General features: G+C 41.9%; 1 protein-coding gene across 10 annotated transcripts in view; it reads left to right on the top strand.

Moving 5' to 3' along the window:
* RIMS4 (regulating synaptic membrane exocytosis 4) overlaps positions 1 to 23,826 on the top strand; it is a 185,547-nt gene that overhangs the window by 133,475 nt on the left and 28,246 nt on the right. The gene's annotated exons all lie outside the window — the stretch shown is intronic.

Genomic DNA, 23,826 nt, shown 5'->3' with positions numbered 1-23,826 from the left:
GATGCTCTTGTCAACTGACGCTGAAAAGGCTTTTGACAGAGTCAATTGGACATACATGGAGGAAGCACTACTCCGACTTGGCCTGGGCCCTCAGATGATGAGTTGGATCATGTCTTTGTATTCTTGCCCCTCGGCGAGGGTCCGGGTGAATGGCATTCTGTCGGAAGAATTTGCCATCCATAATGGGACACGCCAGGGCTGCCCACTCTCTCCCCTGATTTTTATCCTGACCCTGGAACCATTTCTAAGGCATGTTCGTGCCAATCAGGACATTCAGGGCCTAGGGGAGGGCTCCCATGTCAATAAGGTGGCAGCATATGCAGACGACCTTTTGTTTTTCCTGACCAACCCAACCACTTCTCTCTCAAATCTGATGCAGGAGTTTCGTCGCTTCTCCAGCCTTTCTAATTTTAAAATAAACTTTGCCAAATCAGAGGCCATGAATGTCTCCCTCCCCGCCCCCATTCTATCTACGCTAGAACAATCCTTTAGCTTCAAATGGAACTCGGTGGTGCTCAAGTACTTGGGAGTACATATCCCGGCAGATTTAAAGGGAATATTTAACTTGAACTTTCCGAGGTTTCTTACTGAGATTAAGGCGGACTGTGCGAGGTGGTCGAGAGGCACATTTACGTGGATGGGACGATGTACTATTTTTAAAATGAATATCCTGCCTCGACTTCTCTACTTATTCCAGGCCCTTCCTATAGCAGTGCCACCTTCATTCTTTAAAGCGATCAACTCCATACAAATATAATTTGTCTGCAATGGCAAGCATCCACGCCTTAGTCGTTCGCTTCTGTGTCGCTCCCGGAAGTCGGGAGGACTGGCTCTCCCTGACATTCGCTCGTATTACAACGCTACTCACTTGGTGCGCATAGTGGATTGGTGTAGACATGCCCCTTTTAAGGCATGGGTGGGTATTGAACAAAGCTTTTCGACGGTCCCTCTCGAAGTATCTCCATGGCTGAAACGCGGTCTTCTCAAATCCCTACATCACCACCCCACGATCGGTCCCACGCTCAGATGTTGTGCCCTGGTTGCGGTCCGTTCACACCTCCTGCCTCTTTGCTCCCCCATGTCACCGATCCTGGGGAACCCATCTTTTCCCTCGGGGTTGAGTGACTCGGTGTTCAAGTCCTGGGCGGTGCGGGGTGTATTCAGGGCAGAGCACTTTCTGAAGAACTCGGAGTGGCTCTCCCTTGAGGAACTGACGCAGATGCCGGAACTCCCTCCTTTGGGTTACTGGCGCATATTTCAACTCCGTCATTTCTACTCCTCTTTACCACCCTCGGAGCTAGCTCCGAGGTCTCCATTGGAAGACTTGTGCGTGGGTTCTGAGCCGGTTCGCCACTCATTGTCCACGATCTATCACCTCCTCTTGAACCCGCCTGACCTGACAGCGCCTGGTTATATTTCCGAATGGGAGTCGGATCTGGGAATTTCCCTAACCACAAACCAATGCTCTCGCATTCTCTCTCTTGCCCATAAAACCTCAATTAGCTCGCGATACCAAGAGGCTAGTTTTAAACTACTCTCGCGCTGGTATAGGACCCCGGTTTGCCTGCACCGGATTTTCCCGAACGTATCACCTCTCTGCTGGAGATGTGGATTGGACAATGGTACCCTCCTCCACACGTTCTGGTCATGCCCACTACTTGCAGACTTCTGGGATGGGGTTAAAAAGGTGATTTGCGAGGTACCCGATACCAGCTTTGCTATGGATGCGGCTTTCTTCCTTCTCCATCACTGTGACACCCCAACAAACATCTACAGATGCTCCCTGCTTCACTATCTAGTGATGGCGGCGCGGCATTGTATTCCCTTGCGATGGAAGAATTTCTCCTCCCACTCTGTCCCTCTGGGTCTCCAAGGTCAACGATCTATTGCACATGGAGGACCTGACCTCGAGCATTCATGATAATCATGCCAGATTCTGCCACACTTGGGCTCCGTGGATTATATTTCAGGACTCCGACTCCTACAAAGACATTCTGGGACAGACGGGCACTGGTGAATAGTCTTTATTGGAGGCGGTCTGGGGGAGCGGAGATGTCCCCGGAGGGAGCAGCTATCCCTCCACCCTCCCTTTTTCCCATCCTTCATTTTTTCCTCCTTCATTTTGTCTTGTATGATTTCTTGTGTGCACATGGGGAGGGGGGGGAGTATATAGCACTATATTCTAGTAATGACGAGGTTGTTATATACGGTTACATTTTGGATATGCCACTCAATTCAATGCATTTCTAACCTTGCACATGTATATCACCCTCCCTTATATACATGTTTCTGTATTCGTTTTCTACTGTAAAAATTTGGCTGTTAGCCATGAAAATAAGGAATTAAAAAAAAAAAAACATAACTCATGACACCTCTCCCTTTTATAGATGGCATGGGAGATTTATTCACCACCTGAAAATAAGGAATATTACATCCCCCAAAGACTGGTTTATCACACAATCCACGCTTAGACAAATTGTCTACAAGTGGAGAAAATTCAGGACTGTTGCTACACTCAAGGAGTAGGCGTCCTGGTAAGTTCACTCCAATAGCACAACGGCCAATCCTGATGAGGATTTTTTTATTTTTCCTTCAATGTAGTGATTTTTTTGGGCTTGTTTTTTTCCCGGACGAGACGTAATTTTGATTGGTACTGTTTTGGGGTGCATAGGACTTAATGATTAACTTTTATTATTACTTTTTCGGGGGGCAATGGAAATAGCAATTTCACCACTGTTTTGCTTTTTTTTACGGTGTTCACCTTGCGATTTAAATTACATATTAACTTTATTGTTTGAGTCATTACGGTCGCGGCGATACCATATATGTGTACTTTTATAAATTTTTTACACTTTTACTAAATAAAACCACTTTTTATGGAAAACATTTAACTGTAAGTTTTATTATACATTTTTATTTCACATTACTTACTTAGTTTTTTTAGTCCCACTAGGGGACTTCACTATGCGATCTTTAGATCGCTGCTATAATGCTTTGGTATACTTAGTATACCAGGACATTATTGCCTGCCTCTGGCACGTCCTAATACGCATATGTCCAGGGCAGACCTGAGGGCTTTTATCAGGCCCCCGGCTGTTTTGGCACCCCATCGGAGGCCCGCGATTGCATTTGCGGGCCACCGATGGATGAGAGAGGGAGCTCCCTCTATAAACAAGTTAAATGCCGCGGCCGCTATTGACCGCAGCATTTAACGGGTTAAACGGCCACGATAAACTTCGATCGCGTCCGTTGGAGCAGGAGCCCGGCTGTCATGAGACAGCCGACCCCGGCTCCAGCCTGCACGGGACACCCATGCAGGACTTACACTGGGCCGCCGTGAAAAGGCGATGGCCTAGCCTAAGGCCCCTTAGTGACCGCCATGAAAAGGCGTATTGGTGGTCACTAAGGGGTTAAACTGGGTGATGCAACAAGACAATGATCTGTTTTTTTGGAATGACCAAGTCAGAGTCCTGACCTTAACCCTATGGAGATGCTGTGGCAAGACCTGAAGAAGCAAGACCTGAAGAAGAGGAATGGTCCTAAATTCCTCCCCAACCTTGCAACCTCCAATCACACCACATTTTATTAGTAATCATTTCAGAAATCCAGATGATTCCAAAACTTTCACTTACTTTTTCTTGCAACTGTATATAGATATCTTATGTAGTAGTGCTCCTCACACATGCATGTTAGTGTCAATTTCATAGGAAGTATATTAATGTAATCTATCTGGCTACTTAACATATATCTCTGTCCAACAGTATATCAAGCTTGATGCAAATAAAAGATGTAGTAATTCTCAAGTTAAAAGTATGTATGCAAAGATGTAGTCAGCAACCTCTTATATACTCTGCATTCAGATCAGCTAACAAAAAAATCATCTTACGTTTCTGACAGCTGTGATACAGGAGATTTTTAGCAAATGTGTCGGCAACACGTGGACCCCTCCCCCATAGTTTTACTGAACTTAGATCATTATAGGTTCTATAATGGTCGTGTGAAATCATTTTCACCCACTGCAGTTATGTCGCACATTCTACTTATGTTTCCTATGGGGTGACAAAAAGGAAAGCTTCACCCTTCTCAATTCTTTGAGATCCATTCTCAAACTACAACACAACTACAGAGTGTAGACTTCTAGGATTGACAAAGTGCAAAATCCACACATCGTCCTACATGGGAGATATTCTATCCAGACAAGCATAAGAAAGTAACAAGCCAACTGGGTGCTGCAAACTGGTTATTTGTGCCCCTGATGCACATGGCAGAGCCTTGTTCATACAGCCTGTACAGTGGCATGCAGTGTCCCTGTGGTTCAATACTAGGAAAAAATAGGCACGTCATGTGCCATTATATGCTGCACCTATATGGCTCCATATTATGAGGGTATTCTCCCCAAGAAGCAATGCTTGCATGGAGAATATCTTTGTATACAGCATCCTTTCATTCCATTGGATTCCATATGAATCGATATGCCTTTGCATGAAATGTGAGGCATATGGTGGCACACTATGAACCCATAGACCTTTGGTGCCATATTACGGCTCCGTACAAGAGCTATGTGCATGAACTTTTAGAGGAAGAAAGTGACGTATATACTCTGTAGATTATGTTCAGCTGAATAGCGAGAGTGGCAGAACAATAACGTTATCGGGAGAAGAAAGTGAAGATAAGCAGAAAGATGTGTTTGCAAAAAATGGAACCTGGTTAGAGGTTCCCTGGAAGATAGCAACAACAATAGTTGTTACTTTTAGGCATGAGGTAATTGTAGGGGTTCCATTGGATGGCAATTGTAAGTTTGTGTCCCCCTATAGTAAAAAGGTTCTAATTAATGCTGTATACTAAAGCTAGGACTAGAGATGCACGAATTTATCGAAATTCGTTCTGGGCCGATCTGACCGTCAGATTCGATTCAGTCTCAATAAATTTGTTGCGATTTCAAAGTGCCCACTTGCCCCGAAAAATCATGTATGACACACTAAGGTCTTCTAGAACTGTATCCAATCCCTTTTAAGCTCTTTAATGCCAAGACAATATTAGTATTGTCAAAGTAGCAGAAACCTAGGCCGTGGTAACAAACAGCCTGTTGAAAAACACACTGCACTATCGTATTTTTTATGCTTTTTAAATTAAAAAGCAGTCCAAAAATGATCCCTTTTTGGGGCCAGATGCCTGCCGGTGTTTATACACACACACAGTAGTATCGGAAGAGGCATTGGCAGGTTTGGTGATATTTTAACAAAAATATTATATTATCCACCACTTCCACCGCCACGACTACATGTGCCAGTGACAGTGTGCCTGATAGTCCTGGAAAGTGAAGAACCAATGGCTTTTTACTCTGTTTATTTGAAACAAAAAATTTCATGGACACAGACTGATATAGCACGGTGCTGTATAAAACCTTGACACAGAATAATACGCCAATTTTTGGTGCCACTATTATAAGCAATTAGGTATACGCAACACAATGAGTGATGTCACATACTTAACGTCCGTTTTAGAAGGCAGCGGCACGCTATCAGCCCCAGGATCAACATTATTGAATAAGATTTTTGAATAATGTGATGAAGATTGGTGATTCACATATTAATGTAAGAATTGTATAGCAGTAACAGCACTCACTCACAGCAATGGCTGCCTGTCCTGTCTAACTAACACACTGACTGACTCCTATCTCTCTCTAAAATTTATATCCCTGTCAAATTATTGTAAATCTAACTTTCTATTCTCTTCTTATTATGATACATACCCACTGACACTAATCCACTTTCTATCTGTATTCTGTGTTTTACTATCTCTCACTCTCTGTCTGACGTCCTCTCTCTCCTATCTGTATCCCCACAAAGCAGCAATGTTTCCTGGTTGGGCTGTTTACAGTGACTATGACTTATATGACTGTCAACCACTGATGTCATCAGGGACTTACACCTCTATTCCTCATGATTGGCTCTGCTAGAGTGAGGGCTGTCTGCAAGGGGAAGTCCACCGGGCCGCTCCTGAAGGTCATGTGATCCTTCTTCTCTGTCTTCTTCTGATCTGTAAAATGGTGGCTGCCGTTTTGAGCGATTCGTGCGGGAAATGAATTTGCGAAAATCAGAATCTTTTTGGAAATTCCTAACTAATTTGATTTGTGCAAAATCGATTCGCTGATCTCTAGCTAGGACTAAAAGGGTGACCCTCAGGCAAGATGTTACCTGCAGTCATGTGTTACTGTAACCTGTAATATATCAAAGGATTTACGGGCATCAAGCAACCAAAATTCTGCATCTTTATCCAAGATAAATCCCTGCTGTAGAAAGTGTTTAGTAGCCCCACTAGTGTTGGCAATATACATTTCTATTTTCACTGGTTAGTTTCATCAAGAACAAGTCGTATAAATGAGGACCATTCTTTACTCCTTCACTAATTTGCCAACAATGAAGGCCGCTGTCTAAAATCAAGTGAATTCAGTGGCTGTGTAAGTGCCTGCGAGCTGCTAGACAAATTACCAGAAAGTAATGAACAGAAGAATTAATGAAGCTGGCTTCTGTGGATTATTCTGAGCCCAAATCTGCCTGACGGATCAAATTAAATCCTTGTATGAGAAAGTCAGATTGTAGAAACCTTTGCAGATCATTGAGCACATAGCTCAAGTTCCATACACGTACTAAGATCTAGCGGGTGTCAGATATAAAACTGTCCAGTGTGACATTTAGGAGATATTCACAACATTCTCTGGAGAGATTATTCGAGAACGGAGGCTGTAAGCTTTGTAAATATGATGCTTTCATAAAAATAGATTTTGATAAACAGTAGCCCAAGTACTGGGGGAACTGAAGGCATTATGAATAGTAACAGGATTTATGAATTGACAATGTCTTGTGTAGTCCCATTATTTCACAAAGTCACAGAAATCCTGTGTTGACTCATTAATTATATATATATATATATATATATATATATATATATATATATATACATATACACACTGACTTGATCATAAATTATAGAATTCTGAATGCATGAAGTCACCACTAGGGGGAAATAACTGTATACAGATTTATACAGCTAGTATTAAAGGGAACCTGTCAGCAGATTCATGCTGCCATAACCACGGGCATCAGAAAATACAAAGAACTGCGTTTTACTCTGAAATGCTGTGGCGTTTCACAGAAAACTTTGTGTGAGGTTTCACCTCGATAATCAATTTGTTGGTGTAAGACTACATTCAGACAAGTATAAACCAGAGAGAAAAAAGGAGCTTAGAAGCCATATATTAAAATTTACTTTAATGACACAGAATGACAATTACATAGAAAAACAGTTTAAAAAGGTACAAAGTGGACATGAGGACACTGTTATAATTCCAGTGAAGATACACGGTTAGAACAGACAGCTTATATAAGAAATAGGAAGACGTATTCTATTACAAGTATACATAATAGTATCGCCCATGGAATAGATATGGGAACGGAGGCACTAATATTGGTATTATATCTCAAAGAAAGATCAGCACTAAATCAATAATAACGTAGATATAGTAAGGTGCTAATATGTGACTCGTTAGAGACAGCAAATGCAACCATTCCTCCCCTTCAGTAGTAAAAAGTCTTACCCATTAGACAAACAGTGGTGAAGTCTGACAGCCGTGCACAGGACCCCAACGCGCGTTTCGCATAGAGCTTTCTCAAGGGGCTTGTTGTCTCAGTGAAGCTGCTGCTTTAAATAGTATACGCAGCAGCTGACAGAAGTGTTTGTTGATGTCCGGAGTTCTCACTGCGCACGCGTTCTGCCGAAAAACGGAAGTGTGGCAAGCCCCACTTCCCGCCCCAAACGCCATAGCGCACACCCAGGATCCCCGACGCGTACAGGGATCCCAGACATGCGCAGCGCGCTATGGGGGCGGGAACAGGGCCAGGCACACGCCGGCAGAATCCACAGAAGACGTGCGCTCCTCATTGGACAGGAACAGACGTGGAAGATGTAAGTAAATGAAAGATGCGGATACCAGAGTCTATCATTACACTCATATCAAAAGATTAGTTAAAGAATCGTAACTTTATATAAATATAGAAGAATCAATATTACTGTGTAACATTAAGTAGATTATAGACATATATTAAAGTATGAAAAAAATGTGTATGTGAGACAAAGGGTGACAGCTCATAAAGGGTAATTACCATTTTTCTCAAAAATAAAATAATAACAGTGAAAAAAATAATTATAATAATAAAAAATTGTTATATACAGAATAAATAATCGTGTTATGACCAATACCGCTGTATTAACTTGCAGGATTGGATAAGAGGCAGAATATTCTGCCAATATAAAGGTAAAGATAAATAAATAAATACCAGAGAGAAAAAAAGAAGAAAAAAAGAGTGAAATATCAGACTGTACACAAATCGACATATAATTATAAATATATATGATAACAGCCAAATATATATACCTGAAGGTTACATTAAGTGTATACCATAAATCATTCCAATATACATTTGAATTATTACAAAAGTATAAGTGAAAAAAAGGTAAAAGCAATAGATATAATTATAAGGAAAATAATATATGGTGAAAAAAACAACACATTTAAATGTTAGGTCGTTAGCAGTAAAACATATTCTAGTTAAGTATCTCTGTGCATCTTCCATGACGAGTCCAATATGGCTGTTCCAGTTCATATCACGAAGAGGATATCAGAAGGTAATGTTTCAAACACCTGTGTACCATAGTAAAAAGACGCACAATTAAAATATAATAAAAACCAATATGATGGTAGGGACTCTAAAGAAATGGTGCAAAGTTAAGTTGTTCGTTAAGGCCTCCGGGTGTCATGGATCCTAGTTTAACAATCCACATAACTTCTTTTCGGGCCAAGACCTCAAATCACCCCCTCTGATGCCACAGTGCACATGGTCAATTCCACGAATTTGTAACGACTTAGGATTACACCCGTGGTGCTGCTTAAAGTGTTTTGGCAATGTTTTAAGCTGTTTAGGATCGCTAATTGCATTCGCTCCGATGATGTCCCGAACGTGCTCCCTAGTGCGTATTCTCAGCTGTCTCGAAGTCAATCCCACATAAATTTTCGGGCAGCCACAGAGTGCATAGTACACTACATGAGTAGTGCTGCATGAGATGTAATCTCTAATCTTAAAAGTGCGTGTCCCATCTGTGGTTGAGAAATCACTTGCTCTGCTGATATTGGGACAGGCGATGCAATCGCCACACGGGTAGCATCCAACTCTTGGTTCTCTTGAACTGAAGGGATTCACATATTTGGGTACATAGTGGCTCTTGGTTAAAAAATCTTTAAGATTTTTGCTCCTCTTCGCTGTCATCATGGGTCTCATAGGCAAACACTGTGCTAGCGCGGGTTCCGATCTCAGGATTGACCAGTGTTGTCCCAGAATGGACCTAATGTTATCCCACTGATCGTTGTAAGTTGTAATGAAGCGGACGGTACTGTCATTCGCCACCTGGACTTTAGTCCGCAGTAAGTTACAGCGAGGCGTTCTTCTAGCTCTATTGTACCCTGATTTGATGATACGCGTACTATACCCTCTATCTGCAAATCTAGTTTTAAGTTCGTCAGATTGTCGTTCAAAGAGAATATCGGTGGAGCAGATCCGCTTCGTCCTGAGAAACTGTCCAACCGGGATGGCTTTGACAGTGGCGCGAGTGTGAAATGATGTGGCATGCAGCAATGAGTTCACTGATGTGGATTTGCGAAACATATCCGTCTGGAGAAATCCATCATGATCAGCAAAAATTCGAATATCTAAAAAGTCAATTTGATGTTTATGTGACTTATAGGTCAACTTAATGTTAAGGGAATTGGAATTCAACTGCTGCATGAATTCTGCCAGGCCACACTCGGACCCTTGCCAAATGAAAAGGACATCGTCGATGTATCTGAGCCAGCACTGCACATGTGCAGCGTCCCGAGCGCCATCCCCAAGAAAAACCCGTCTCTCCCATAGTCCGAGAAACAGGTTTGCATAGGATGGCGCGCAGGCCGCACCCATGGCAGTGCCTCGGATCTGCAGATAGAAATGGTCCTTGAACACAAAGAAATTGTGAGTCAAAATGTACTGCAACAGTTCCAAAATTAGATCACAGATTTCACCATCCCGGTTGCTGGTTCCCAAGAAGAAGCGGACCGCCTCCAACCCATCCAAGTGTCGTATACAGGTATACAGAGACTCTACGTCTGCCGTAACTAGTATCATATCTGGTTCGATTTGGATTCCATCCAGCCTACCCAGGACTTCCGTCGTGTCTCTAACGTATGAGGGCAATTCAGTTACCAAGGGTTTCAAATAGTATTCTACAAATTTGCAAATTGGCTCACAGAGGCCACCCATACCCGACACGATCGGACGTCCTGGGGGATCCACCAGATTCTTGTGCACCTTGGGTAAAAAATAAAATAAAGTGTAGGGATCTTTGGTTCGTCAATCATAAGTCCCTCATATACCTTTTTAGGAATAATTCCCTTATCCAGGGCTTTATCAAGAATTTTAACCAATTCGGAGGAAAACACGGATAGTGGGCTATGTGTCAATTTAGTGTACGTCTGCTTGTCACGCAAGTGTCTTAGGGCTTCCCTTTCGTATTTGACTACTGGCCAAACCACGATGTTCCCCCCCTTTTGTCTGCTGGTTTAATTACAACATCATCCAAAAGCTGCAAGTCATCAAGTGCCTTTCTCTGTATGTTTGTAAGGTTATCACCTCTTCTCTTAGTGGAGAGTTTTTTAAATTCATCCATAACTAATCTAGTGAAAATTTCCACTTGGGGACACAGAGACAAAGGGGGGAACCTCGTGGATCTGGGTCAAATTCAGACAAGTGTAGCAAACCTCGGACGTGAAAAACTGCACGCGTTGTCTAGAGTCTATGGGGGGATGCGTGACAAGCAGGAAAATAGGACATGTCCTATTTTCTCATGGATCCTTCACTCACTCTGTTGAAACAACGATCGTGTGAACAGCCACATTGAAATACATGAGTGTGTGTGACAGCCGTTGTTTTACCGGCCTTCACACGGACGAGATACACGCTCGCCTGAATGAGGCCTTAGATGCGACACATTTATTAAGAGGTGAACACCTCTTAATAAATGTGTTGCATTTTCTGCCTGGACTTGCGCCTCAATTGTGGCATAACGTCCACGGCCGTGTGCCATCTATTCTCCCTTTCCATCGGACATAAAATAAAAAATATTTAAACTCACCTCACCGCTTCTTTTTGCTTCTCCCCTCCGGGTCCCCTCAGCGTGCTGCGGTTCGTACAAGATCCTGAGGCCGGGCAATGTCAGGATGTTGTATGGGACGCAGCTCTCAGAACTTTGAGTGCTGCGGTTCATACAAGGTCCTAATGGCGATCAGCGTCTAGGCCTTATATGCGACGCAGCACTCAAAGTCCTGAGAGCTGTGTCCCATACAACGTCCTGACACTGCCCGGCATCAGGATCTTGTACGAGCCGCAGCACGCAAAGTCCTGAGAGCTGTGTCCCATACAACGTCCTGACACTGCCCGGCATCAGGATCTTGTACGAGCCGCAGCACGCAAAGTCCTGAGAGCTGTGTCCCATACAACGTCTTGACATTGCCCGGCATCAGGATCTTGTACGAGCCGCAGCACGCAAAGTCCTGAGAGCTGTGTCCCATACAAGGTCCTGACACTGCCCGGCATCAGGATCTTGTATGAACCGCAGCACGCAAAGTCCTGAGAGCTGTGTCCCATACAACGTCCTGACACTGCCCGGCATCAGGATCTTGTACGAACCGCAGCACGCAAAGTCCTGAGAGCTGTGTCCCATACAACGTCCTGACACTGCCCGGCATCAGGATCTTGTACGAGCCGCAGCACGCAAAGTCCTGAGAGCTGTGTCCCATACAACGTCCTGACATTGCCCGGCATCAGGATCTTGTACGATCCGCAGCACGCAAAGTCCTGAGAGCTGTGTCCCATACAACGTCCTGACATTGCCCGGCATCAGGATCTTGTATGAACCGCAGCACGCAAAGTCCTGAGAGCTGTGTCCCATACAACGTCCTGACACTGCCCGGCATCAGGATCTTGTATGAGCCGCAGCACGCAAAGTTCTGAGAGCTGTGTCCCATACAACGTCCTGACACTGCCCGGCATCAGGATCTTGTACGAGCCGCAGCACGCAAAGTCCTGAGAGCTATGTCCCATACAACGTTCTGACACTGCCCGGCATCAGGATCTTGTACGAGCCGCAGCACGCAAAGTCCTGAGAGCTGTGTCCCATACAACGTCCTGACATTGCCCGGCATCAGGATCTTGTATGAACCGCAGCACGCAAAGTCCTGAGAGCTGTGTTCCATACAACGTCCTGACACTGCCCGGCATCAGGATCTTGTACGAGCCGCAGCACGCTGAGGGGACTTCCTGTCAGTGATCCCATTGGAGAATATTATACTTCGCTTCTCCCAAGCATGAAATGGATGATAACAGGAAACGTAACTGTAAAAAGAAAAGAAAGCGGGAATATCATTTTTAATTTTTTTTGCAATGGCTTGAGAATACGGAGTGGAAACCAATGCCATTATTACAACAATTTTCCATTCCTTTTGAATATCTTTTCATTATAACTTCCAGAATGAGTTATTCTACTAACAGGAATAGATGTATTTTATAGATGGATATGCAGGAAATAACTTTGGCTTGTTTGTATATGTTGTTAAATATTTGTAGAATGACCCATATTAAAGGAAGAGATATAAAACTTCCCATTATTCCCAGCCATGCATATTGGGTCAGGCGGCACACGTGTTCACATCTCCCCCGGTAATTTGCCGCAGCATATTCATTCTTTCTGCCGGTCCTTGAAAGATGATGAAATTTGGGATTACAAATTCCCAGTCAAATTTGTCCCTGAAAACACATTCAATCAGCTGCGTCCCCCATTTCCGCACACGGCAGCAGATTTATCCATGTTTATTTTTAACCCCCTCACAACATGTATAGCATTGTTCATACACGCCTAGAGCACAGAAATCCAGGCGTGAGGTACGTTTCCTACAACTTTACCTCACCCTGGCATCTTTTATGCGTGGCACACATTTAAGCCAGCACTGCTGTGTTTCCAGCCGTCATAAACAAGTGGACATTTTTATTACCATGGCAACGGTGTGTTCCCAGGCTCTTCTGCTGTCTGCCAGGAGGTGGGGGTTGGCTATGTAGGTATTTGCTCATACAAATTTTAGCATGCTGCGGCCTTACATGATGTTCTCCGTTAGACGTGGCGTTCATAGGAGACTCATTCCATCTACGACAATGCAGAATAATTAGTAAATCTCCAGCATGTGCTACCCTCCCTCCGCAGGAACCCAGAAATTAGAAACCAAGTAGCAGCTCATGACCTTCACTGTCTTATCTTCCTCTGTGTCTGGCCGTAGTAACAGAGCTGGTTTGTTCTCGAGTGATCAAAACTAAAATTAGATAACCCGGTCAGAAGAAACATCAGTTCTACGCTAATGTATGTACCAGTTTAGACGCCACGTCATTGCACGAGGACAGTGCTGCAGACCTGCCTCCAGGGGGCGGTAATGATCTGAATAAAGGCAATTAGTCATTTTTTTCTGTTACATTTTTGTACAATGTAGAGGATTTGGCTTCTTTTTTTTATGTAGTATTCTCAGACATGCTTCTAGCCGCCAAGCGTAGTCCAAATGTTATTTTTACAGTGTGAGTTATAAAGTACACTATTTACTGACATCGTATTCTCATGTGTGTTGAATCTTTTTAACTGAGTCCAAGTGACTCCTGGGTCATGTCGTAGTATCTTTTGGACATGTGTTCTCTTGCTTGTAGACTCACAGACCAGAAATCAGCATCATAAATACATTCCATTTCCTTTTCCTGCACCAATCTTCAGAGTGTGGTACAGGAGAGGAGAACTGAACAGCTGTTAGATGACAGCTACTCTTTTTTTTGTGATTGTGCAGGGATACTGGGTCATTCACCCCCTTCTTTTGCACCATTGGCAGATACCTTTCCTGGGTTCAAAAGACCCCTGGGAATTTAGACTGTCCTATAACTATTTACGTGACTGTCACCAAGTAATTGCAAACACAGGCCCTATGCACACGACTGTAATTACGTACCCGTTCATTTCTATGGCCGACGGACACCTTCCGTATATTTACGGGAAGGTGTCCGGGCCGTAGAAAATTTCCGTAAAAAATAGGACATGTCCTATTTTTTTATTTTACGGACCATGCTTCAATACTTTATAATGGGTGCATGGCCCGCAAATGCGGATGACTGTTCGCAGCATAATCACGGACCGTGATTACGGGCCACAGTCGTGTGCATGGGGCCTAAGGCAGCTACCTACATAAAGCTGAATGTAGGTAGCTACACTTGCAAAATAAAGTTAACAGGGTTGTCCAGGTGTGAAAACAGCATGTACTTGAATGGGGATGAGCTGCCATACCACACACAGCCTATAACAAAGGGTGGCGCTGTTTCTAAAAAATATATATATTTATTTCTGATAAGGGACTGATATATTTATATTCTAGAATTCTAGATAGAGATCTTAACACGTTGTATTATACAAACATTAGCTATTTCTAGGTGTATGTTGCTGATATAACCATGAAGACAGAAGACTTTATGGATCATATATGCTAGTGAATGGAGGTGGATTCATCACGGGTCCAGATGGTAATACTGATGAACAGGACAGTCTGATTTAGCCTTATGTTCAACACTTGACACTTGTACACTCATCGAGGACTGCTAAGTGTTTTGCTAAGCATGCTGCCAGTTCAACCTCCTAATTAATAGTTGCCAGTCAAGTGCCGAGTGTGTCATTTTATTGCACTCCTTTGAAGCAGCACTTTCGTAAATAGGTTTTATTGATGGTTCAGGTCTTAAGATAAATTAAAATCACGCTTGGAGGGAGATGGAGAGACCATCAGGCTGCATGTCACAGAAAATCTAATTGGAAGCAGTCAACATAATGAGCATGTATTGATGAACTTGTATTGGACTATTTTGGGGCTTTCATTATAGATTCCATTTAGTGTTCCTTATTATGTAATCTAAAGTTTAGCTTTGTCCAGTACCCCCAGTGCTCGGTCTATGTGGTGGAGATTATCTGTAACTGATCAAAATGGAGTATGGCAGAGTACATTAGCAGGTGCTCAGTAGGATTATTATAGACAAAAAGTAAAAATAAAAACAGCTCCTAGCAGCTCCGGCTTATTTTGTGTAGAGAGAATAGATGATTGAAACGGTTCTGTAGTTTAAAAAAAACAAAAAACAGGATTGGATAACATCACCACAGAGACTGTTGTCACCCAGTTCTTGCTGTGCCCGTTGCTAAGCAACAGGGTGAACATATTGAGGTACTGTCTATCAAACAGCACATAGAAAAAAAATAATAATATTAGAATCTGAAGGACTCCCTAATAAGTAGTTACAATGGGAAACTCATGTTTTACCACAGTAAAAAACAACTGTGATGAAAGTTACTAATATATATATATGAGTTAAAGCCGACTCCTTGACAAATGACTCCAGGAATTGATGTGTGTACATTGTCTACATGTGTGACCTGCACACTCGTTCTTTCCAGAGTCATGGTGTATCTCTTGTGTTACAGATCCTGACGGATCCCATGGACTTAGGTCCTGTTCACACGTTTAGGATTCTGTCAGGAATTAGACTGCCATTTCCTCCATGTGCATTTTAATGCAGAAAGGTATTAAAGGGGTTTTCCCATCAGGGTCCTCTGGGACCCGCATCTATATCTAGAACGAGGTTTAGGGGCCCCTGTTCTAGAGATAAATGTCCCTGATGGGCAAATCCCTTTAAATACCAGTATCGGGAATCTCTCACATTTTTGTTTGTCCTGGAATAATCTTTCCACCCTACTATTGATACCCGCATTTCTAGATGAACTACAGTATTGACTGGGCACTTTTCCTGTGTACATTTCATGATAGATTTTTATTGCTTTCTATCTGTATTTTTATCACCATGTATCATGTCGGCCATTTTCCCAGAACTGGAATTCACAAGCAAGTTATTAACTGTATAGCTTGCATGATTCATTCCCCTTTCTACAATTTCTACACCCATTAGTCAATGTTAGTGATGTATGTGCTGCTGGGTGATGTGTTTGCTTATTACACCGCTCTGGAAGGAATAGTACTGTACAGCTCGTATATCTGTATCCATACTGCAATATGTATATGACATCGAAAGATTTACTATGTGGTTGAATGTTATTACAATCCAAGAGTAAATCAAGTACGGTACATAGTATTCGTCTAGCTCAGGACATGTAGGTGGCTGGGCAGGAATGAATAGTCCACATTAGGGCTGTAATTTGGGGATATATGAAGTCTTAAGTGAATATTCACCCTTGAACATGTTTTTGTAATCTTAGATCCTCAATTTTGTTCTGATTAATTTCTTAATATATCTTTATAGCGGTTGGAGTTCTGTTTTTCTATTCAAATCTCCTGCCATAGAGTTTTATCATGAAATGCTGACACCACTAGGGGGCGGATACTGCATAATGTTTATACATCGAACTCAATAATAACAGCATGAAGTAAACTTAAGCTCTCCCTAGTGGTAGCTAAATGCAGCCAGAATTGTATCATTTAAAGCGTGTCTAATGTTTCAGGTGACTCTTTAGAATAAGCTTCAGAAAAAGCATGGTTGAACAGCAGCACACGTCTCCCAAATTTCAATCAATATGTTCTTTTATTGGTCAAACATTAGGTAAAAAATGGCAACGTTTCGACCCGTGACAAGTGGAGGGTCTTTCTCAAGCCTCCACTTGTCACGAGTCGAAACGTTGCCATTTTTTACTGGATGTTTGACCAATAAAAGAACATATTGATTGAATTTGGGAGACGTGTGCTGCTAGTTAACCACGCTTTTTCTGAGGATTACGTTACGTCCGACTGTGTTTGTCTGATCTTACAGCGTGTCACCGCTCCTGACATCGGGATTTGTGCTGCTTCGAATATTTTATTCTTTAGAATAAGCTGTCATATGTCTGTACATGAGGAATAACACTATTTCTAGGCATTATATGACTTGTATGTCGTATTTTTAGCAGTTCTCTCCTCTGCAGGCTCTATCTCTACTTCTCAGTTTTCTCTGAGATAATGGGCGGAGCCTAACTACCTCCCATGTGTTATATACAATGCACGCAGATAAGAAAACATCCTGCTCTCCTATCTCTATCTATCACACTTAAAAGCAGCAGCAACATGGAAGAGATCACACAGCAATAATGAGCAGTGTAGTTCAGAATCAAGCATTAGGGTGAGATATAACTCTTACCAGCAGCTGCTCCACATCTGTATCTTCTCTCTATTCCCCCTCTCCTTAGACTTAAATGGGCAGCATGTCTGTGTTTTTCTGTCCCTGCTTTCTTCTACCGCCTCCCCTCTCCATAGACTTTTATGGTCAGAGTGTCTGTGTCTTTTTTGTCTGCTCCATCCTCCTACACCCCCTCCTCTCTCCATAGACTTATATAGGCAGGCAGTGAAGAGACACCACACACACACACACACACACCTTCTGCAGCCTGTTTGTAACCAGGGACACATTTTGCTTGACAACAAGGGGTGGACAGCCGATTACAGGGAGGCAGACCACTAGTGGCAGTATCCTCACACAGAATTTTCATGGATAAATCAACAACATTTTAACAATAAGTAAATTGCAAACTTGTTATATACCAGGTATACTATTAGACAAGCATAAGTTGTTTGAAAAGTTAGTGTCCATTTAACACACTGGTGGAATTTAATAACTTTTCTACACCAGTTTTCTGGCGTAGAAAACTCGCAAACAGCTCAAAAGTCAAAAACCATTTGGCTTTTTGGCCTTCTCTTCTGCTCTCGCCTGGCACATTTATAATTTACGCCATAAACTGGAGTAAATTATAGAGGAAATCTACGCTAGTGCCTGGCGTGCGCCTCTTAATAAATTTGTTGCATCTTACTCCAGATTGCATCCTTTTTTTTTTTTTTCAAACTCTTTATTTGACAAAAAAAGGCATGATAAATCAGTATATATTCCCACAAGTCGGGAACATTTATAGCTTCGCAGAGCTATGATAGTATTGTCAGTAGGAAACATTGCGAGATAGGTTGATACTGAAACATATGTAGCTTGAATACAAAAATAAATCTGTTTTTTGTGGTTTATAATTTAACAGTACATGCAAAACACATGTAGAAGAATGGTGTTAGTGTAAAACGCGTAATCTCTTCCTAGAATATTATGTATTAGAACTCAGTAAGGGGTTATCTCTAGGTGGTGTTTGAACATAATGTTCTAGTTGCATGAAGTTATTAAGGAAGAAGTAAACGTAAAACGAAAACAATCTAAACCTGGTGTAGCTATCTGTACAGCTTGTATCCTTTTAAGACCGGCGTATGAATCCCCCTTATGTCTAAACAGGGGTTGTGGAGCTCTGTATCCGAAACACTGAGCTCCCTATATCTCCCTAGATAACTCCCTATATCTCCCTACAAAACTATAAAGATTTATGAGAAATCAATCAGCCCCAAATGTAGGACCTAAAAACAACATGTTGGTAAAAGGTGGACATTTACTTCAAAGTAAACCTCTGCTTTTGGAAGGTAAAAGGAAGGTATTTGTTATATATTGATTTAAAAGCTTTTATGATTTCTGACTTGGAGGAAGATCAGCTGCATTAAAGCTCTGTAATAGAGCTCCCTGCATCTAATTATTCCTGTTATATTATACCTACTTTATAATACAGTATGATCATAAAAATGGTTCAAGGCGTTATTGGGGTGATAACATCTTTAGACATTTCAGTCAATTCAAAGGATCACATGTGTAAGGTGTGACCCCCCCCCCCCCTCCACCCCACCAATGTCCCAAACAAATCTGGTACTGAATCTTAATGGCGATGGCTGAACAGACTGAATGGGGTTCTTAGAACTGCTGGAACCCACTGATGTGAGGTTCTGTCTTATCTGATTCAATGCTCCTTTAATCAGGCCGTGGAAAATAGAGCAGTCATCACAACCCTTTAGCGGGTTACATCCCTCCCGACGGCTGCTATTTACACCATACTGCTATATTTGCTGATCAAAGATTTACTGTAATTGGAGGTGATAGAGGCCAGAAGAGCTTTTCTGCATTCAATATCATTTCAACACTATAGTTTATAACCAACCATAACAAATATTTTAGGATTAGTTTTATAACAAAGAAAAGCTAATTAATCACACGACGACTGCTCGCAGCTTCTTCACTGGTAGAACAGATGAAAATTAAGTCCATTTAATATATAGAATTTGGAACAAACAATAGTCCTGGAAAAAAGGCTGTCACAGCAAATTATACTGCTGAACTTTCTTCTAATTGAATCAGCTGATTTTATTTTTACCGTCTCGCTAATTGTTACGAATGATGCACTTTCTCGTGCTGTATTTCTATACAAAATTAACTTGCGGACCGTAGGGAACCATGATCTTGTTTTTAACCTTTATTTTAATGATGCAAGTATCTTTCTTAATTAAACACATTAGGGCTGTTTAAAGTTTTTTTTAGTCTTAAAAACTGGTATCTTTGAACCGTAAATATGCTTGCAAGACAATTGTCATATTTTAAGGGAACATTTCTTAATACTGGGGCACCAGGGTGCCAGTCTCTTCTCCAATGCATTATGCACCAGCAGTACCAAAAGAATGCCAGTTCGAATCTGGCATTGTTTTTCAACACTTTTCTATTTAGAAATAAACCTTGGAAATGTGGTTATGAATTCCTACCAAATTTTCTGACACATTCATATGTAGTTATGCCAGAAAACTGGTATAAACACATTGATAAATATGCTCCATTGTCTTTCCTAAAATCACATTTCTTAATTTTCTGTAGATTTACTCATGTAGAATGCTACATTACAATAACTGTCCACAGATAAAAAAAATGTAGCACAATGCAAAATAGGGTTAATTCTGCCCTAAAAGCAATGTAAACATTGAGATGGATCAGCTCATAGCACTCCAAATCTTGTAAAGCTGGAGTTCCAGGGTGAAAGTCACGCATCACAGGTATTTCACTATGGGGTCATTAATGGTGTTTTTTCAGCTGTGACATTGCAAGGGCATGAAAGCGCATATACAAATGGGATTTCATGCAACTATGTACAGTAGGTTAACTCTAGTGGTGAAAATGCATTATATCACACTATGATCTACCATGATAAGATGATGCGACAATTACCAGTACGTACTAGTATCGTGGAGTCAATGCCTTTAACCCCTTCCCGACATTTGTCGTATGGATACGTCATGGAAAGCCTGTGCTTCTCTCGCAATTTGCCGTATGCATACGACAAATGGATGACAAGGGCTCAGAAGCCAAGTCTTTGCCATCATCCCCAGGTGTCAGCTGTATGTTACAGCTGACACCCTGCTGTAATTGCGGGGACCAAAATCAGCTCTGATCCCCGCCATTAACCCCTTAAATGCAGTGATCAAAAGCGACCGCTGCATTTATGGTGTTTACAGCTAATCGCCACCCCAGCGACGAGATCGCTGGGATGCCGATGGCTGCAATGTCGACCGGAGGCCTAATACTGTCCTCCTGGTCTGCCTAGTACGGAAGCCTTCTAAAAGGCTTCCGACACCTACGGCAAAATGGTGCAGGCTCAGAAGCTGAGCCCGTGTCATCAGTGGCGGGTGTCTGCTGTACGTTACAGCTGACACCCTGCTGTATTGGCAAGGACCGGAGCTAGTTCCGATCTCTGCCATTAAGCCCTTAGATGCAGCGATCGTTAGCGATCGCTGCATCTTAGTGGTTTGTAGCAAAGATAAAAGTTTCTTGTAATAAAATAAAACACAATCACCCTTTTTCCCTTATCAAGTCATTTATTATTGAAAAAAATAAATAAACACCATACAGTCCGTAACGGCCTGAACTATAAAAATATTATGTTATTTATCCCGCGCGGTGAATGCCATAAAAGAGAAACTAAAAAACAATGCCAGAGGTGTTGTTTTTTGGCTACTTTACCTTCCAAAAATTGGAATAAAAAGTGATCAAAAAGTCGCATGTGTCCAAAAATTATACCTATAAAAACTATAGCTCGTCTCGCAAAAAAACAGCCCTCATAGAGCTCTGTCGACAAAGTTTTTTTTAAAAGTTATTGTTCTCACAACTTGGTGACAGAAAAGATAAATTCTTTTTACAAAAGTAATTTTATTGTGCAGAAAGTTATAAAACATAAAAAAGTGCTATAAATTTGGTATCGCCGGAATAGTACTGACCCGCAGAATAAAGTTAATATGTCATTTATAATGCTCGGTGAACGCTGTATAAAAAAAACGAAAAAAAAAACTATGTCACCTTGCCTCCCAAAAAATAGGATAAAAAGTGATCAAAAAGTCGCACGTACCCCAAAATGGTACCAATAAAAACTACAGCTCATCCTGGAAAAAAAAACCCTCATACGACTATGTCCATGAAAAAAATATAATAAGTTAAGGCCCGTGGGGAACATTTCTTTTCTTTCAAGAGGCGATTTATCAAGGCCCCAAAATTAGGGAACCAGGAAGAGTAGGGCCCAAAAATATCTGCTGGAAAGCGAGGGCGCCCGTATTCTCCCAGGACAACACTTTACCAGCAAAATTCCCCAAACCGCAAAGGTGCAGAGTGTGTATCAAAAGGGGGATAAGAAAGGACACAGTTTATCTTTGCGACACTGGCTCTGGCCTGTGCATGAAGGATTGCTTCACAGCGTAGCACACATCTATGGATTGTTATTATTTTTTTTTTACCCCATGTTTATACCTTCTTATTATGCCCTGATGTACTTCACACAGCTTACATGTACCCCCACATTATAAACTAAATACCAATTATACTCCTACCAAGCAAAATCCGCGCTTCAAATGACAAATGGCGCACGCTCCCTGCTGAGCCTTACACTGTGCCCAAACAGCTGTTCACTTCCACATATATGGCATCTCTATAGTCGGGAGAACCGTTTTAAAAAAAATTGGTGTGTGTGTCTCCAGTGGCACAAGCTGGGCACAACACTGAAATGGCATATCTAGGGAAAAATTAAAATTTTTACTTTGCATCATCCGCAGTGCATTCATTTATGGAAAATAATTGTGGGGTGAAAATGCTCACTACATCGCTTGATGGGTATAGTTTCCAAAATGAGGTCACTTCTGGGGGGTTTCCACTGCTTTCTCACAGGGGCATTGCAAATGCGTCATAGCGACCAGAAACCAATCGTGCAAAATCTGCACTCCAAAAGCCAAAAGGCTTTCCCTTCTGAGCCATGCCATGTGCAGTTTATGACCACATATGGGGTATTTATGTACACCGGAGTAGTTTCTTTACAAATGTTGGGGGGCTTTTTCTTCTTTATTCCTTATGGAAATTGTTTTTTTTTTAAGCCAAAACGATAACTTATTTAAAAAAAATTACATTTTCCATTTTCACGTCCAAATTCTAATAAAATATATGAAAACACTATGGGTCAAAATGCTCACTACACCCCTAGATGAATTCCTTGTGGGGTGTAGTTTTCAAAATGGCATATTTTTTGGGGTGTTTCCTTTGTTTTGGCATCACAAAACCTCTTCAAACCTGACATGGTGCCTAAAATATAATCTAATAAAAAGAAGGCCCCAAAATCCTCTGTCACGATCTAGGGGTATGCGAACCCACTAGGCCGCTCCGCCATAGTGGAATGGCAGCTGGCCAAACAGTCTATATAAAAGTCTATGCAAAGTCCTAGCACAAGAGGACCTGAAAGAGTCCACACAGTAGCAGAGGCTTTGGCACGGATAGACATGACAGATGACGCCAGATGTGGCGGGTGATAACAGACGTGTCGTTTGATACCAGACATGACAGATGACACCTGACGTGGCAGATGACAAACTCGACTCCAACTAAATCCTCACGAAACACAAACAGCAGCAGGATACGAGGAGCAGGATACGGGAACACTGGGAGCAGGAAACAACTAAGGGACCGTTTGCAATACGAACATGGGTAGACAACATATCTCAGGCAAGGAGTGACAGGGCGGAACCCTTTTTATAGTCCAGGGTGATTTGGGGATTGGTTAGGGAACTTTTATTATGCGTGCGCTGGCCCTTTAAGGCCAGTGACGAGCTTGCACACCTAGGTAGTCCGACGGTGGGAGACGGCGGCGGTCCGTGACTGCTCATTTACTTCTGAGGCCTGTGCTTCAGTCCATTAGCACACTAGGGCCACACTTGGGATATTTCTAAAAACTGCAGAATCTGGGCAATAAATATAAAGGTTGCGTTTCTCTGGTAAAAACCCCCTGTGTTACAGAAAAAAATGGGTTAAAAATGAATTTCAGCAAAAAAAATTACATATGTAAATTTCACCTCTACTTTGAAACCTTCTAAATGCTGTTTTGAATACATTGAGGGTGCAGTTTTTAAAATGGGGTGATTTATGGGGGTTTGTATTGTATTGGCCTCTCAAAGCCACTTCATAACTGAACTGGCGCCTGTAAAAACAGCCTTTTGAAATTTTCTTGAAAATGTGAGAAATTGCTGCTAAAGTTCTAAGCCTTGTAATGTCCTAGAAAAATAAAAGGATGTTAAAAAAAAAACTATGCCATTACGTACACATATGGGAAATGTTAACTAGTAACTTTTTTCGTGTGGTATTACTACCTGTCTTACAAGCAGATGCATTTAAATTTAAAAAAATGCTAATCTTTGCAATTTTTCACTAAATTTGGGTGTTTTTCACAATTAAAGACTGACTGTATCGACCAAATTTTACCAGTAAC

Source organism: Rhinoderma darwinii, chromosome 13 (genome assembly GCF_050947455.1).
Source record: "Rhinoderma darwinii isolate aRhiDar2 chromosome 13, aRhiDar2.hap1, whole genome shotgun sequence".
Classification (NCBI taxonomy): domain Eukaryota; kingdom Metazoa; phylum Chordata; class Amphibia; order Anura; family Rhinodermatidae; genus Rhinoderma; species Rhinoderma darwinii.
This window is presented reverse-complemented; position numbering and strand designations above follow the sequence as displayed.